Below are 6,000 nucleotides of genomic sequence, written 5' to 3' on the forward strand. Positions count from 1 at the left end.
ATGATAGTAAGAATAACATAATTTAAAATAAGCCAATGACTTAAACAGACATTTCCCAAAAGAAGATATGAAAATGGCCAGTCCGCACATGAAACAATATTAAAACCAGTCATCAGGACAATACAATTCAAAACCACAATGATACCACTTCAAGACTTCTAAACTAAAACAGACAAACCCACAGCCAAGCAGTTCATTCTGGCTCACAACAACCCTGTGGGTTTTAAGGAAGAACTACTGATAGGGTTTTGGTGTGGCACTGCAGGATAAGCACTGGACTGCTAACCACAAGGCTGGCAGTTCAAGCTCACCAGCTGCTGCTCAGAAACCCTATACAGGGTTGCTATGAGTCAAAGCCCACTTGATGGCACTGAACCAGCCGATCTTTATGAAAGCAGATGCCAAGGCACAGCTGGCAGGTTTCAAGCACCAACCTTTAGATTGACAGCTGATCACCAAGTGGCCTGATGAGACCCACTAGGTAAAGGATCATTTTTTGTTTGTTTTAAACAAAGACACGTACAAGACACGAACAAGAGCCCCTGGAGTGTGTAGGATAAACAGTGTAATATACACGGCCAGTTAGGGCTTCACACCTACCAGCCAGTCCTTGGAAACCCTCTACAGGGTCGCTATGGATCAGAACCAACTCGATGACACTAACAACAACAAAAGGAGTCCCTGGGTGGTGTAAATTACTGACCAAAAGGTTGTGGGTTCAAATCTACTCAGAGGCACCTCAGAAGCCAGGCCTGTTAATCTGCTTCCGAAAGGTCTTAAAAACTTACGGAACCATTCTATTCTGCACAGAAGGGGTCACAATGAGTCAGAATCGACTTACTGACAACAAATGAGGCTATGAGGAAGCTGGAACACTGGTATACTGCTAATGGGAACACAAATGGGGCCGCCACTTTGAAACACAGGCTGGCAATTTCTCAAGAAATTAAACATACAGTTGTCATATGACCTAGCAATTCTACTACTAGGCAAATACTCAAAAATATGTCCCTGAAACACTGGCACCTTAAGGTTCTTAACAGCTAATGCCCACACTGGAAGCAACCCAAACGTTCATCAACCAATGACTGGATAAACAAAATATGGTACAGCCATTCCATGGGATCGTTTTCTGCCATCAAAAGGAATGAAGTACTAGTAAATGCTACAATATTGATGAATCTTGAAAACATGTTAAGTGGAAGACATTAGATTTAAAAGGCCACATATTATATGATTCCATTTATACAAAACGTTCAGGGGCTAGAAAGAGGGGTAAATGGGGACTCACTGCTAATGGGTACCAGGTTTCTTTTTGGGCTGGTGAAATAAATGTTCTGAAATTAAGACAGTGGTGATAGCTATCCAACTTTGTAAATATACTAAACACCACAGAATAGTATACTTTTAAAAGGTGAATGTTATACTAAGTAAACTATACTTCAACTGCCATTTTAAAAAATTAAGGGAGAAAATGAAGGGAACATTCACAGAAAAAGAAGGATGAGTCTGAGGTCATGAGGTGGACAGAAGAGGTTAAAGTGAAACCAATGAGTTGAGCTCAGAAAAGGGGTTTGGGCTTTAATCCCAAAGTCATCTGGGAGCCAACAAAGGCATAAAAGAAATGAGTGACGGGCTCAGAACTGTGGCTTGAGGACAATTCACAGTATAGAGAGTAAGCATGTTAAGTCTCTTTCTAAGTTTACATAGTAAGCATCTCACATGTCTCTCCTTGCCTACAAAAAACAAAGCCCATTGCCTTCAATCAAGCACTTTACCCACTATGCCACCAAGGCTCCTTTCTCATTGCCTGCTTTTGTTACGTACCGTCAAGTCAGCTCTAACTCATAATGAACCTGGACAGGGTGTCAGAAGAGCAGCTGGTAGCAAGCCAGTGCTTATCTTACAGCACCACACCTGAACTCTTACTGCCTGTTTGTTATGTGCCGTCGAGCTGGTTCCGATCCACAGCAACCCTGTATAGCGTTTCTGAGGTATGGCTGGTGAGCTTGAACTGCTGACTTTGCAGTCCAGCACATTAACCCACAGAGCCACACCAAGACTCCTCTCACTGCCTAGGGATTCTTAAATAGAGTAATATGTAAAACAAATTTCTCAGACATTCTGTATATATATATATATACATATATATATATATATATATATAGTCAATAACCAAAGAGTGAAGTAATGCTTAAAATACATTTTAAATCGATTTCTTAATGTAGCACCATCCAGCACCATTTCCTCTTGAATACGTGTGTATGTGTGTTGGGGAACACTTAAAAGAACAAAGAATGGACTGAAGTCAACAAAACATGTCATAACTATAAAATAATCTTCAATACCACTGAAGCAAGCTGCGCCAAAAAAAAAAAAAAAATGCCAGGACAGCAAAACAAGTTGGCTCAATCTGGTTTGTTATTATACAAAATCAAATCAATCACTATTTACAGAAAATACCTTGTAAAGTTCAAAGTATAAAATTCCTCAACCAGGTTTCAATCTGTTGTGGACATTCCACTTGGAACAGGAAGTCAGCTGAGTCATCAACCCACAATACGCTACTGCTAAAAATTCAAAATGTTTTCCCCTACTTACAGGAGTAGAATATGCTAGGATTTCTGCTCCACAGTCAACCCACAGAGCCATACATACACACACAGTATGCGCAGATCATTTAAAAAGTAAGATCATTTTAAATAGGAAGTTTAAACTCTATTTATATTCTTGTTTGTGTGTTTCTTTTGGTAGGAACATTGTTGGTAAACTGTGCCTTAGTCATATGTTCAAACTGAGAATCCAGTGCCAAAGATTTGATTCCAACTAATAGCGACTGTACAGGGCAGAGCAGAATTGCCCCATAGGGTTTCCAAGGCTGCAAATCATTATGAAAACTGAGTGCTACATTTTTCGTCCACAGAGCAGCTGGTGGGCTCGAACCACTGACATTTTGGTTAGCAGCCAAACACTTAGGACTCCCAAGCTACAGTCAAATAATACCTATCTCATTAATGAATCTCAAAAGTTTCCTTTAATGACATTATTCAACTACTCTGAAATTCTCTATTACCGTAATATTTAACCTGTAGGGAGGTGTGACCCTTTCAAACCTGACAGATGCTAAGAACCATCCCCGTTTTTGTTGTTTTAATTGAAATTAATTTTAAAACTACAAGAAGAAAAAGCACGCACACGTAATTTCCCAAACCACTGTTAATCCCTCAGGAGAACCAAAAGAAGAAGAGCCCCTTCTGTTCTGGTGGCACACCGCCAAACCCTATTTCAACTAGACATTCTTTTTAAGACTGTACGAGATTAGCCTCAACGCTTCCTTTTCCTATCAGGGTTAACGACCCATCATTAACCAAGTTGAATGCAATCAACTTTCCCGTGGACTAATTCCTAAGGGAGTTACTTTCAGAATGCTGTTGGTGTTGTTCTATCAAGTCTATTTTTACTCCTAGCAGGCCCGGGTGACAGACAGAAGGCCCCACAGGGGTTTCCAAGCTGTACTCTTTATGGGAGTACTGTCAGAGCTTTCTCCCAAGGAGCCTCTGAGTGGGTTCGAACCACCAATTTTTCAGTTAACAACCAAGTGCTTAACTACTGCACCACTAGGGGTTCTTATTTTCAAGACCCTTCATAAAAGTGGCAATTACTACAAATGATTAATACAAACAGGAAAACCTATCATTACTGTAACCTCAAATTGTTTTAATTATCCTAATTCAGAAAACTAAAAAACAAACAAACAAAACCTAAACCCACTGCCATAGAGCTGATTCAAACTCACAGCAAATCAATGTCGGGTTTCCAAGACTGTGATCTAATCACTGAGCCTGCCATTAGCAGTCGTACACAGCACCACCATGGCTCCTTGAGTCAGGGTAACAGGCTCTCAGTAAGTAGATTCTGGTCCCTGGCAACCCAATGGGAACCAGGGTAGAAGTGAGTGCTACACTGCGATTCCAGTGGCTGATTTTTCAAAAATAGACCTCCAAGTCTTTTCATTTTGTTCATGTGCTTAAAAATAGCAAAGTCTGATGTGATGCACTAAGAAAAATTTACCTTCACCTATGGGATTCTTCTGCCAAAAAGGTTTCATCTGAATTTAATTATATGAAAACAATCAGACATACCCAAACTGAAGCCTGCAAAGCACTAACTAGCCTGGACTATTTCAAAATATCAATGTCATAAAAGGGGCAGAAAAAGTAGGATATGGTTTCTGATGTAAAGAGCCTAAAGAAACAATGCAACTCAATGCAACCCTCGAGTTAGGGAAAAGAACAAACACATTGATAAGTGCGTTGGGACAAGTGGGGAAATATGACTATGGACTGAAGTCTACCTATGGGAGTAGTGGTGGCTGTGTGTCATCAAGTCGGTGCCAACTCAGTGGCCCTGTATGGATTTCCAAGGCTGTAAATCTTTGCAGGAGCAGAAAGCCTCATCTTTCTCCTTGCAGTGAGCAGCCCAACATGTAAGCCACTTCTCCACCAGAGCTCCTGAGTGGTAATCTAATTGTTATGCAGAATATTCTTGGGAGACACAAGTTGTCTTAGACGTGAAGTATCATGATAAAATAAATATGGCAAAATGTCAATAATTGCTAAATCTGGGTAAACAGAAACAGGTGTTCATGGAATTATTATTGCCTTCCGGAAGGTTAGACATCTAAAACACACACAAATTTTAAATAAGAGGAGTTTTTCCTGATTTTAAATGAAAGACTTATTACCACAGCAGAACATTACATATAACACCTATTTCGTTTAGTCTTTCCCATCGTGGGCGTTATTTTTAAGGTTGTAATAAAATATGACTGGAAAGGACTTCAGGTCTTTTCATTTTATACTTGTAGATATATTTCAGATGCCAAAATTCGTAACTGGTTATAGAATGTTACTTTATGATTTTTTTTTTTTTAAATTACCACAGGTTGTTACACAATTTTAAATTATGCTTATAATCTGTGATTTATGTAGCCTACTAACTGATTTACTACTTAGTCACCAAATTAAACTAGAAAAAAACTTACCAATATGAAATTGATGGCCTACAAACCACAGCAGAGGAAAAGGCTTAATATCAAATGATGATTTTTTCCAAGTCAAAGTTGATGAATTTCAAGAGCAGGGCCACGTTAGCTAGGGAGACCAAATGCCCTGGTTTACTCCAGTTGTTCCACTCTTTTCTGATTTATGAACATTTTTCCCAGGAAAAAAGTACTTCAGACAAAAGTCCTAGTTTAGATGCTACAGAATATGGTATTGTAGCACCTATAACAATTTTTTGTTCATGATGGCATTCAGTAGTTGATTTAGGGTGAAAAGGAATCCATACAGCATGAAGCATGTAACTTCTACTTTACACACTCTACCCTACATTATCAGAGTCCTGGGATGGCATTGTGCAATAAGCACTGGACCACAAGGTTGGTTTGAACCACAACGTCGGAGGTTCAAACTCACCAGCTGCTCCTTGGAAACTCTATAAAGGGGCGCTAAGGGTCAGAACAGAGTGGACAGCACTATCAACAACCCTACATTATAGCAAACTCATGACTAAGATGAGATGAGTGCTGTCGAGTCGATTCCAACCCACAGCCACCCTGTACTGGGTTTCTGAGGGTGTAAATCTTTACGGGAGCAGAAAACCTCATCTTTCTCCCACAGATAGCTGGTAGTTTCAAACTGCTGACCTGAAGGTTTGCAGCCCGATTCATAACCACTACACTACCAGAGTTCCTTTGGGATACATATATATACATAAAAACATATACATAGGCGTCCTGGTGTGGCACCGCAGGATGAAGCACTAGACTGCAAAGTCAGCTTGAACTGCAAGGCTGGCAGTTCAAACCTAGCAGCCACTCACTGGAAACCCTATACAATGTTGCTATGAGTCGAAATTCACTTTAGACTCTTCAGCCCTTAACAACAATATATACATATATATATATGTATATATATATATATATATATATATATACAT

Source organism: Chrysochloris asiatica, unplaced genomic scaffold (genome assembly GCF_000296735.1).
Source record: "Chrysochloris asiatica unplaced genomic scaffold, ChrAsi1.0 scaffold00102, whole genome shotgun sequence".
In the NCBI taxonomy this organism is placed as follows: Eukaryota; Metazoa; Chordata; class Mammalia; order Afrosoricida; family Chrysochloridae; genus Chrysochloris; species Chrysochloris asiatica.